The sequence below is a fragment of the Rhinopithecus bieti genome, unplaced genomic scaffold (genome assembly GCF_001698545.2).
Source record: "Rhinopithecus bieti isolate Rb0 unplaced genomic scaffold, ASM169854v2 scaffold_33444, whole genome shotgun sequence".
Taxonomy (NCBI): domain Eukaryota; kingdom Metazoa; phylum Chordata; class Mammalia; order Primates; family Cercopithecidae; genus Rhinopithecus; species Rhinopithecus bieti.
In genome coordinates, this window is record NW_016814544.1 from 791,636 (window position 1) to 804,766 (window position 13,131).

The following is a 13,131-nucleotide window of genomic DNA, read 5'->3' on the forward strand; positions in this document are numbered from 1 at the left end:
CTCCTGGGCTAAAGTGATCCTCCTGCCTCAGCCTCCTGTGTAGCTGGGACCACAGGCACACACCACCATGCCCAGCTAATTTTTTTCTTTTTTGTAGAGTTGGGGGTCTCATTATGTTGTCCAGAATAGTCTCCAACTCCTGGGCTCAAGTGATCCTCCCGTCTCAGTCTCCCAAAGTGCTGAGATTACAGGCGTGAGTCACCATGCCTGACAATGTATATCTGTGTGAAATTCAAGAATGGCCAAAACTAATTGATAGTGAGAAAAGTCAGAATAGTGGTTCATTACCACTGGAGCAGGAGAGGTGGGTCTGTTACCTCTGCTGGGGAGGGGTATGATGGAGTCTGAGTGCCTGGAAAGTGTTTTGATCTAGGTGGTAGTTATATAGCTGTAGAGATGTGTAAAATTTCATTGGGTTGCACGCTTAAGGTCTGTGCCCTTAACAGTAGTATGTATGACATACTTTCATCTTTTTTTTTTTTTTTGAGACAGAGTCTGGAGTCCTGTGGTACAATCTTGGCTTACCGCAACCTCCGCCTCCCGGGTTCAAGAAATTCTTCTCACTCAGCCTCCTGAGTAGCTGGGACTACAGGCGTCTGCCACCATGCCCGCCTAATTTTTGTATTGTTAGTAGAGACGGGGTTTCACCATGTTAGCCAGGCTGGTCTCAAACTCTAGACCTCATGATCCTCCCAGCCCGGCCTCCCAAAGTGCTGATATTACAGGCGCGAGCCACTGCGCCCAGCACCGATGTACTTTAATTTTAAAATGGATTGTAGATTCCTAAGCTCTACCCACAGAGATACCTGATGGCCTGGGTGCAGTTCAGGGGTGACTCTTGGGAGAGCTCTGAACTGTGCCTTATTTCTTCCCAAGTTTGCTCCCCATTCTGTTTGGTCAGTCATTCTTGAATTCACCCTAAAACCAAATTTTTCAAGGATGGAGAAGAGCCAACTTTAATCTTACTTCTCTGGGATTTGAAAAAGCAAATTGCTGTTCATAAAGGTACCCACGGGGTGGGACGTCATCAAACAGAGCTTCTTCCTAATAACGGCGACGGTGTTGTAAGGTGTGTTAACAATCTCCAAACTGGAACCGCTCTTGGTTTTAAGATGCCAAGTAGCTTAATGCTTTCCTAGCACTAGGAATTGGAGCATCTCTGGTTTTTATAAGACTTTCCCACGTCCCAAACACCACTCACTTGCCCTCTGCCGGTGTGAACAGAACCCAGCCCAGGCCTGGAACTGCTGCCTCCATTTTGAGAGGCTGAATCTTGTAAGGACTGGAGGTCCTCACCCCCTAAGGGGAGTGGTGTCCTCCCTGGGGAAAACTCATGAAGCTCATAAGAGTCCTAGACACAAACGGCCCAAGCTTCCACAAAACGCACATTATCCCCTTTCCTCCCATTTAAAACACAGATGTGGCCAGGCGCAGTGGCTGACACCTATAATCCCAGCACTTTGGGAGGCCAAGGCAGGTGGATCACTTGGTCAGGATTTTGCGACAAGCCTGGCCAACATGGTGAAATCATCCTGTCTCTACTAAAATTACAAAAATCAACCGGGTGTGGCGGTGTGCACCTGTAATCCCAGCTACTTGGGAGGCTGAAGCAGGAGAATCACTTGAACCCAGGAGGCAGAGATTGCAGTGAGTCAAGATCGCACCACTGCACTCCAGCCTGGGTGACAGAGCGAGACTCTGCCAAAAAAAAAAAAAAAAAATTAAATAAAAAATTAAATTAAATAAAACAGACATGCCTGTGGAGGAAAGGGCACTAATATGAACTCAAGACCCTGCTGGCTCCTCCCTATACCCCTCCCAGAGCCTGTTTCCATTCTTCATAGCTGAACATGGGCCATGGGATGCTGACTGCTGTTGGAGAGAAAGGGAAGGGACAGAATAATCACTCCTATTTACACAGTTCTCTACAATTTGCAAAGCAAAGCACTTCCACTTGCCCTCCCTGAGGCCCCCTACTCCATTCCCACCCCCACGCTCCAGCCTCCGCAAGCCTGAAGTCATGTAGGAAGCTTCCTTTAGATGGGCTTGAGCTTGCTTTTTGTCTGGTTTCGGAGTTCCCAGTGAGAAGCAGATACCTCCCCGGAGTAATTATTCAGGTGTCAGCCAACACCTGATAAGTATTTGGGCTCGGGGAAGTGATGCCTAAGAGGTGACACGGAGAAATTAAGTGATTAGGCACACGCCTAGCACCTGAGCAGGTGAGCCGGGGCAGGGGTGGGGAGCGATACCCAGACTCCATGTTGCAGTCAGAGGCCCAAGGCTTTTGGAAGAGCAGACCCAGGTTAAGTGTTCTTTATGTGCAATCTCATTGTGCCATTAGGTGACAAATCAGAGAAAGAACCTGTCTTTCTTCTACCAAAGCCAGGCAGCTAGGGCAGCCAGAGCACCTGGGCTGCAGCAAGAAGGAAGCCTTCCCGTATGCTCCACCCTCCACCACGGAGCAGCTGGGCAGGCCTCCCTACACTGTGGCCTGGGCTGGTTGTGGCTGCACTTGTCTAACCCTCCAACTTGTGCACCTCAACGTCAGGGCTCCTCGGTTTTTTTTCTACCTCTGATAGGGTCTGCCATTAAGCCATATTAAGGGGCATAGGGCAAAGAAGAGACCTGAAATCAAATCTGAAAATTTTAGACAAAGCAAGCCACCCAACAAAGAATTCCAAAGTACGTGATGGGATTGGAGGAATGCTGACGAGCGGAACTCAGAGATGCCAAGCTGGCAGATTGCTCTGGAAAGGACAACAGCATCGAACGGTTATCATGAGGCTCAGTCTGTACATCACCAAGCCAGTGGATTGGGTCCAGCGAGGATGCAAGATGTATTGAGTGTGGTGTGCCTCTTCTGCACACACCTGCAGCTCGCTGGGATTCAGGATGAGGAGGGACTGAGAGCTGTGACAAACCAGGTCAGGCCACAGACTCTGGATTTAGGACAATCAAAAAGTAGGTGGGACTCATACCTGGGGGAAGAGTCCAGGGAAGTTGGAAACTGACCCTGAGACAATTCTGGAGGTGTCTAGGCCCATTGCTGCAGGCACTGGCTTGACAATGCTTTCGAGAAAAACACAAAGTATACACTCTTTTTTGTTTGTTTTTATTTTTGTGTTGAGAGGTAGTCTGGCTCTGTTGCCAAGAGGCTGGAGTGCAGTGGCCCAATCTCAGCTCACTGCAACCTCTGCCTCCCGGGTTCATGTGATTCTTCTGCCTCAGCCTCCCGAATAGCTGGGATTACAGGCATGCACCACCACGCCTGGCTAATTTTCGTATTTTGTAGAGATGAGGTTTCACCACGTTGGCCAGGCTAATCTCAAACTCCTGATTTCAAGCGATCTGCCACCTTGGCCTCCCAAAGTGCTGGGATTACAGGCATGAGCCACCGCACCCGGCCCACACTGTTTTTTGTCCCGGCCCTGACTCACTTGTCCTGATTTCTCAAGAGAGGGACTTTCAGAAAATGAAAATAGAGAAAAAAGAGAACTTTTACTAAAGATCTTCAGTATTGGTAAGAAGAGAACCCATCCTCTCTCAGCAAGGACAGGAGGTGGCGAAGAGATCCGCGTCATGGGAAGGGGACAGCAGAGCATCAGCAGGAGGGGGAGCGACAATGTCCTCAAGACCACAGACACCTGTCAGGTGTGTTTGGGAGGGCCTGGCCCCCACCAAGTCTACAGAGTTGAGGCTTGCTGGTCCAAGTCATTATGATCTTTGTCCAAGCCTTGGATGGTCACCCTTTCTCCATAAACCTCCGTCCCGCACTGAAACACTCCCTGTATGTCCTTGAACAAGTCCTTCCTCCTCTGAGTCCCATCTCAACCAAAAAAAGAGAAACGAACTTGCACTGAGCTCCCTCCCAGGGCCCCATGAACATCTCATGAGATTCGAACCCCTAACTCTGGGCTATCACAGTCCCATCCTTTATGCACTCCATCGTCATCATAGGATGTAAGCCCAAGAGCCCTGGCACTGAGTGAGAGCCACTCACTGAGAACAGCTTGGTGCTGAGACCCTGGGGCATGCAGAGGGCCAGGAAGTGGCCAAGGCGGGGCAGAGCCACTGTTTTCCCTGAGATGGTCTGCCTGGGCCCTAGCACTTCCATGGCTGCCATATCAATGCTGAGATCCCAGAGGTCCTGGGAGAAGCCATTGCTCTCCCTTTACTAAAGTGACCTGAAACTTTGGACAGGCTGCCAGTGCTCCTTGGCCTTTTCTTTATTTATTTATTTTGTTTTTTCTTTTCTTTTTTCTTTCTTTTCTTTTCTTTTTCTTTCTTTCTTTCTTTCTTTCTTTCTTTCTCTTTCTTTCTCTTTTCCTTCCTTCCTTCCTTCCTTCCTTCCTTCCTTCCTTCTTTCCTTCCTTCCTTCCTCTCTCCTTCCCTCCCTCCCTCCCTCTCTCTTTCTCTCTCTTTCTTTTTTGATGGAGTCTCGCTGTCTCCCAGGCTGGAATGCAGTGGCGCAATCTCGACTCACTGCAACCTCTGCCCCCTAGGTTCAAGAGATTCTCATGCCTCAGCCTCCCGAGTAGCTGGAATAACAGATGTGAGCCACCATGCCCAGTTAATTTTTGCATCAGGGTTTCACCATATTGGCCAGGCTGGTCTCAAACTCCCGATCGCAGGTGATCCACCTGCCTCAGCCTCCAAAAGTGCTGGGATTACAGGCGTGAGTCACTGCGCACAGCCTATTCATTCATTTTTTAGACAGGATCTCGCTTTGTCCCCTAGGCTGGAGTACAGTGGCACAATCATGGTTCACTGCAGCCTCCACCTCCTAGGCTCTAGCAATCTTCTTATCCCAGCCTCTTGAGTAGCTGAGACTGCAGATGCATACCACCACACCCAGCCAATTTTTAAAAACTTTTTACAGTGATGGAGTCTCTCTGTGTTGCTCAGGCTGGTCTCAAACTCCTGAGCTCTACCCATCAGGAGCTCTCCCCCATCGGCCTCTCAAAGCCCTTGGGATTACAAGTGTGAGTCACCACACTCAGCCCTCCTCAGCCTTTCTGCTCCTCACTGCCCTGTAGGAGAGTCCACTGGGTCCTCAGTGCCCAGCTGAGCTCGTGCAGGAAGCCCCAACTCTGGGTCTCACTGCCTCACCCCTAACTAACTCCTATCATACTTCAGGGCATGGCTCGAATGTCACTTCCCGAAGGACATTGTTCCTGATCACCAGACTGGCGCAAGTGCTCTCCTGTGGCCCATACTCCTTCATCATAGAATTTATCCCTGCTTATACTTACATATTTGTGTTTGGCTTACTCAGTTTCTGAGCTTTCCCCCATCATGCACGTACATAAACACACACACAGGCCGGGCGCGGTGGCTCAAGCCTGTAATCCCAGCACTTTGGGAGGCCGAGACGGGCGGATCACGAGGTCAGGAGATCAAGACCATCCTGGCTAACACGGTGAAACCCCGTCTCTACTTAAAAAATACAAAAATCTAGCCAGGCGAGGTGGCGGGCGCCTGTAGTCCCAGCTACTGGGGAGGCTGAGGCAGGAGAATGGCATAAACCCGGAGGCGGAGCTTGCAGTGAGCTGAGATCCGGCCACTGCACTCCAGCCTGGGCGACAGAGCGAGACTCCATCTCAAAAACACACACACACACACACACACACACACACACATACACATAAACACTGTTAAAACAAATGAAAACCGAGGTCAGGCCTGAAGATCCCTTGAGCAAGCAAAGCTAGTTAGGCTTCATAAGTGACCTAAACCTTGCTTAATTTGAAAACATTAAGTGGCCTGGGTCTATCTTCCACTTCCACACTAGAAGGTTTTCAGGCTCACACCTGTAATCCCAGCCCTTTGGGAGGTCAAAGCAGGACTGATTGAGCCCAGAAGTTTGAGACAAACCTGAGCAACATAGAAAGACCCCACCTCCACAAAAAATAATTAGCTGAGCATGGTGGCTCACAGTCTCAGTTACTGGGAAGTCTGAGACAGGAGGGTCCCTTGAGCCCCGGAGTTGAAGTCTGAGACAGGAGGGTCCCTTGAGCCCCAGAGTTGGAGGCTGCAGTGAGCTACAGTTGTGCCATTGCACTCCAGCCTTGATGACAGAGTGAGAATCTCTTAAAAAAAAAAAAAAAAAAAAAAAAAAAACTAAACAACCAAAAAAAAACATAACGGCTGGACATGGTGGCTCATGCCTGTAATCCCAGCATGTTGGGAGGCCAAGGCGGGCGGATCACCTGAGGTCAAGAGTTCAAGACCAGCCTGGCCAACATGATGAAAACCCATCTCTAATAAAATACAAAAAAATTAGCTGGGCGTGGTAGTGCGTGCCTGTAGTCCTAGCGACTCAGGAGGCTAAGGTCAGAGAATCAATTGAACCGGGAAGACAGATATCGCAGTGAGCCGAGATTGTGCCACTGCACTCCAACCTGGGTGACAAAGCTTGACCCTGTCTCAAAAAAAAAAAAAAAAATTTGAGCTATTTCTTGTAAATGCTTATACATGTGTTGCTTAACAACAGGAATACGCTCAGAGAAATGTGTCATTAGGTGATTTTATCTTTATGCAAACATGAGAGAGTGTATTTACACAAACCTAGACAGTATAGACTACTACACATGTAGGCAACATGGTGTTGCCTAGGCTACTTTGCTCCTAGGTTACCAACCCATACGTGTTACTGTACTGATTACTGCAGGCAGTTGTAACACAATGGTAAGCATTTGTGTAGCTAATCATAGAAAAGGTGCAGTAAAAATAGAGTATAAAATATTTAAAAATGGTTCACCTGTATAGGGCATTTACCACGCATGCAGCTGGCAGGATTGGCAGTGTCTCTGGGTGAGTCAGTGAGTGGTGAGTGAATGTGAAGGTCTAGGACATTGCTGCACACTACTGGAGACTTTATAAATAATGTATACTGGCCGGGCGTGGTGGCTTACGCCTGTAATCCCAGCACTTTGGGAGGCCGAGGCAGGTGGATCACCTGAGGTCAGGAGTTCGAGACCAGCCCGGCCAACATGGTGAAACCCCCCCCCCCCCCATCTCTACTAAAAATACAAAAAAACAGCTGAGCATGGTGGCTCACACCTGTAATCCCAGCACTATGGGAGGCCGAGGCGGGTGGATCACTTGAGGTCAGGAGTTCTAGACCAGCCTGGCCAACATGGCAAAACCCTGTCTCTACCAAAAATACAAAAATTAGCCAAGTGTGGTGGCACATGCCTATAATCCCAGCTACTCGGGAGGCTGAGGCAGGAGACTCTCTTGAACCCGGGAGGCGGAGGTTGCAGTGAGCCCAGATCATGTCATTGCACTCCAGCCTGGTGAAAGAGCGAAACTCCGTTTCAAAAACAAAAATGCAAAAAAACTAGCCATGCGTGGTGGTGGGTACCTGTAATCCCAGCTACTCGGGAGGCTGAGGCAGGAGAATCGCTTGAACCCAGGAGGCGGAGTTTGCCATGAGCCAAGATCGTGCCATTGCACTCCAGCCTGGGCAACAAGAGTGAAACTCTGTCTCAAAAAAATAAAAAATAAAATAAAAGCAATGTACACTTAGAGTACACTAAGTTTATGCAAAGATATTTTTTCAATAAAAAATTTACCCTAGCTTATTAGCTTTTTTACTTTATAAATTTTAAATTAAAACTTTTGACTCTTTTGTAATAACACTTGGCTTAAAACACAAACATTGAACAGCTACACAAAAATATTTTCTTGCTTTACATCCTTATTCTTTAAGATGTTTTCTTTTCTTTTTTATTTCTTTTGAGACAGGGTTTCACTCTGTCACCTAGACTGGAGTGCAGTGGCACAGTCACAGCTCACTGCAGCCTCAACCACCTGGGGTCAAGTGATCCTCCCACCTCAGCCCCTCGATTAGCCAGGACTATAGCCGCATGCCACCGCACCCGGCTAATGTTTATATTTTTTGTAGAGATGGGGTTTCACCGGTTGCCCAGGCTGGTCTTGAACTCCTGAGCTCAAGCAATCCACCCTCCTTGGCCTCCCCAAATGGTGGCATTACAGGTGTGAGCCACTGTTCCTGGGCAGCTTTTTACTATTTAAAAATTTTATAATTTTATTTTAACTTTTTAAACTTTCTTGTTAAAAGCAAAGACACAAACATACACATTAGCCTAGGCCTACACTGGGTCCTATCATCAATATCACTGTCTTCCACTTCCACACTAGAAGGTTTTCAGGGACAATAATATGCATGGAGCTGTCATCTCCTATGATAACAATGTCTTCTTCTGGTCTTGAACTCCTGACCTTGTGATCCGCCCGCCTCAGCCTCCCAAAGTGCTGGGATTACAGGCGTGAGCCACAGCGCCCAGCCAATTTCCCTTTTCAATGAGGCCTCCATACTCCACTTCTCCACCTGGCCCACTCAGCTCTACTTTTTCTTCCCCATAGCACTAACGGCCTCCTAACATACTATGTAAGTTATTTATTTACTAGGTTTACTGCTTACTTTCTGTCTTCCTCTACTAGAATGTAAACTCCATGAGAATAGAAATTGGTGCCTTTTTATTTAGTGTGGTGTCTGCAGCCCCTGGCTTAGTCCCTGGCACACGACAGTCACTCCACCCACGGCTGTTGAATAAGTGACTAAAGGTTCCTGCCCTCATATTGTTATGAGGGGTGTGCAGGTGGTTAGAGAAAATCTGAGGCACAATAAAATGTATAGAGTTTAAGAAAAAAAGCAATCCATGAATTGGGGTAGTTTCAGAGGTAGTTTTTCAGTCATGACATATTTCAGCGGCTTCACTGAGCCCAAGTTCTTTCACCGCTCTAGGACTTTATTTCCTTATTTCTAGAACGGGGATAACACGTACTTCATAAGACGGTAATGAGAGTAAGGGAGCTGGTATGAGGTGATGCATAAGGACAGGATAGAGCAGTGGTGAGACCGCTCAGATGACAAAGCGTCAGAGACCTGCCCGAGGCTGTTTTACAGTTAGCTTTTTATAAGTATAAGGCGTATACTCTAAAATAATGATAAATAGGCCATGCATGGTGGCTCATGCCTGTAGTCCCAGCACTTTGGGAAGCTGAGGCGGGGTGATCACTTGAGGTCAGGAGTTCAAGACCAGCCTGGCCAACATGGCAAAACCCCGTCTCTACTAAAATTACAAAAAATATTAGCAGGGTGTCATGGTACACGCCTGTAATCCCAGCTACTCAGGAGGCTGAGGCAGGAGAATCGCTTGAACCCAGGAAGGGGAGGTTGCGGTGAGCCAAGATCACGCCACTGTACTCCAGCCTGGGTGACAGAGTGAGACTGTGTCTCAAAACTAAAATAAAGATAAATAGTATAGTGAATACATAAACCAGTAATATAGTTATGTATTATCATTATCAAATATTATGTACTATATGTAACTGTATGTGCTATTCTTTTATATGACTGGCAGTGCAGTAGGTGTGTTTACACCAGCATTGGCACAAACGTATAAGTAATGCATTGTGCTACAACATCAGGACCGCTACGCCATAGACAACAGGAATGTTTCAGCTCTGTCATAATTTTATGGGACCACCATTGTGTATGGGGTCTGTCCTTGACCAAAATGTCATTATGGGACACATAACTATATTAAAGGAACGCAAACCTTAAGCTTAACCAATCAGAAACAGCCAACAAACTTAAAATTATAGAACTAGGAACTTTCAAATGGAATAGACCAGATAGGGCACCTGTATAACTGTAACCAATCAAATAATATTTCAAACCAGGGTCTCACTCTGTTGACCAGGCGGGAGTGCAGTGGCAAAATCACAGCTCACTGCAGCCTTGACCTTCTGGGTTCAAGTGATCCTCCCACCTTGGCCTCCCAAAGTTTTGCTATTAGTTGTGAGTCACTGTGCCCAGCCCAAATAATTTCTTTATCATGCTTCCACATTTCCCTTGTAAATACTGGTCTCTGACGCTTTGTCATCTGAGTGGTGTCACCATTGCTCTATCCTGTCCTTATGCATCACCTCATACCAGCTCCCTTACTCTCATAACTACCTTATGAAGTACGTGTTATCCCCGTTCTAGAAATAAGGAAATAAAGTCCTAGAGCGGTGAAAGAACTTGGGCTCAGTGAAGCCGCTGAAATATGTCATGACTGAAAAACTACCTCTGAAACTACCCCAATTCATGGATTGCTTTTTTTCTTAAACTCTATACATTTTATTGTGCCTCAGATTTTCTCTAACCACCTGCACACCCCTCATAACAATATGAGGGCAGGAACCTTTAGTCACTTATTCAACAGCCGTGGGTGGAGTGACTGTCGTGTGCCAGGGACTAAGCCAGGGGCTGCAGACACCACACTAAATAAAAAGGCACCAATTTCTATTCTCATGGAGTTTACATTCTAGTAGAGGAAGACAGAAAGTAAGCAGTAAACCTAGTAAATAAATAACTTACATAGTATGTTAGGAGGCCGTAGGTGCTATGGGGAAGAAAAAGTAGAGCTGAGTGGGCCAGGTGGAGGAGTGGAGTATGGAGGTCAGTGAGGCCTCATTGAAAAGGGAAACTGGCTGGGCGTGGTGGCTCTCGCCTGTAATCCCAGTACTTTGGGAAGCCGAGGTGGGCGGATCACAAGGTCAGGGGTTCAAGAGCAGCCTGGCCAATATGGTGAAACCCCGTCTCTGTTAAAAATATAAAAATTAGCTGGGCGTAGTGGCAGACACCTGTAGTCCCAGCTACTCAGGAGGCTGAGGCAGGAGAATCGCTTGAACCGAGGAGGCGGAGGTTGTAGTGAGCTGAGATCCGGCCACTGCACTCCAGCCTGGGCAACAGAGCAAGGCTCCATCTCAAAAAAAAAAGAAAGAAGAAAAGAAAAGAGGAATTATGAGCAAAACCTTTAAGAAACCAAGGACTTGGAAGAGATCTGCCTGGTCCCTGCTAGCTCCAGCCCCTGGCCCCATGCTCGGCACCCAGTAGTTGTTTCATAAATTATTAAACAGAGGAGCCAGGAGCAGTGGCTCATGCCTATAATCCCAGCATTTTGGGAGGCAAAGGCAAGCGTATTGCTTGAGCTCAGGAGTTTAATACCAGCCTGGGCATCATGACGAAACCCCGTCTCTACAAAAAATGCAAAAATTAACTGAGTATGGTGGCATGCATCTATAGTTTTAACTACGTGGGAGACTGAGGTAGGAGGATCACTTGAGCATGGGAGGGTCACTTGAGCTTAGGAGGTTGAGACTGCCATGAGCCATGATCGAGCCACTGCACTCCAGTCTGGGTGACAGAGTGAGACTCTGCTTATAAAATAAAATAAATAAAAAACCAGATGAATAGGTAAATAAATGGATGGATAGTCTTTCTTTTATTACATTTTATGTCCAACCAAGATGCTGTGACCTGGACCTAGGGATCTGGGGTAGACATTGTGTTTGACATCTCCCAAAATGTCTCTTTCCCACTCCCCACTGTTCAGAATAATGTGGCTTGGGGTTTGATCTCATCTGCAGAGCTGTCCTGATGAGCCCAAGACAATCATTAACAGTATCACACTCCTTGCCCAAGACTGGCTCAGGAATCCTGACTTAAGACAATCAGTGCATATTACCTTCCTGGTGACCATCATTGGTTCCAGGTGGGTTTTGACCTAAGCAATCCCAGACAGAAAGGAAACTCTTTCATTCCATGACTGGGGAAGAGCCACTTTCTACTTCTGAAGATGAACAGGGAGGCATGCAGCGTCGGCTGGCCCAGCAGCCAACTTGTAACCAAGACAAGAACAATCTGACTTAGGATTAAGCGGGCCTTGCAGACAGAGGTGCTAAGACAGAAAGAACCTGGATCCTTGATGACATCGTTAAGCCACTGGACCAACCAACTCTGCAGTCCCCTACCTCTGGGCTTGCTGCTGCCTGAGATAGATAATACAATAGATCTTCTTACTATTTAAGCCAGTTAGGGCTGGGTTTTCTTTTTTTTTTTTTTTCTTTTGAGATGGAGTCTCGCTCTGTTGCCCAGACTGGAGTGCAGTGGCGTGATCTCGACTCACTGCAACCTCCACCTCCTGGTTTCAAGTGATTCTCCTGCCTCAGCCTCCTGAGTAGCTGGGATTACAGGCACATGCCACCTCGCCCAGCTAATTTTGTATTTTTAGTAGAGGTGGGGTTTCACCACGTTGGTCAGGCTGGTCTTGAACTCCTGACCTCATGATCCACCTGCCTCGGCCTCCCAAAGTGCTGGGATTATAGGCATGAGCCACCGTGCCCAGCCAGGGCTGGGCTTTCTATAACTTGCACCCTTCAAATATTGTAACTGATGAGAGGCATTCCTTCTACTCCTACTGTGTGCTGATTTTATAAGTGGCACCCTCGCAGGTCAACTTTTCGCTTTTTGAGCGGTCTCACTATTGCTCTATCCTGTCCTTATGCACCACCCGGTACTAGCTCCCTTAATCTCACAACCATCTTATGAAGTATGTGTTATCCCCGTTCTAGAAACAAGGAAATAAAGTCCTAGCAAGGTGAGGGAACTTGGGCTCAGTGAAGCCACTGAAATATGTCTTGACTGAAAAACTAGCTCTGAAACCATCACCAATTACTGGTCAGAGAAAGGAGAAGATAACATCTTCTACTGAAAAGAGACATAGAGAGGGAGTCCCTAGGTCCCGAAGGTGTGTGGAAGCGGCATTCAGACCTTGACATCTTAACCTCTCCCACCTGGGTCCACTGATGCTGAGCCTGGATGCATTAGGCTGTTCTTGCATCGCTATAGAGAAATACCTGAGACTGGGTAATTTATCAAGAAAATAAGCCTCCTGGCTGGGCACGGTGTCTCATGCCTGTAATCCCAGCAATTTGGGAGGCAGAGGTGGGCAGATCACCTGAGGTCGAGAGTTCTAGACCAGCCTGGCCAACATGGCAAAACCCCGTCTCTACTAAAAATACAAAAATTAGCTGGGTGTGGTGGTGCGCACCTGTAATCCCAGCTAGTCGGGAGGCTGAGGCAGGAGAATTGCTTGAACCTGGGAGGTGAAGGTTGCAGTAAGCCAAGACTGCACCACTGCACTCTGGCCTGGGCAACAGAGCCAGCCTCTGTCTCAAAAAAAAAAAAAAAAAAAAAAAGAGGGGGAGACAGCAAGAGGAGGAGGAGAGAAAGAGAGAGAGAAAGAAAAAGAAAGAAAGAAAAGAAAGAAA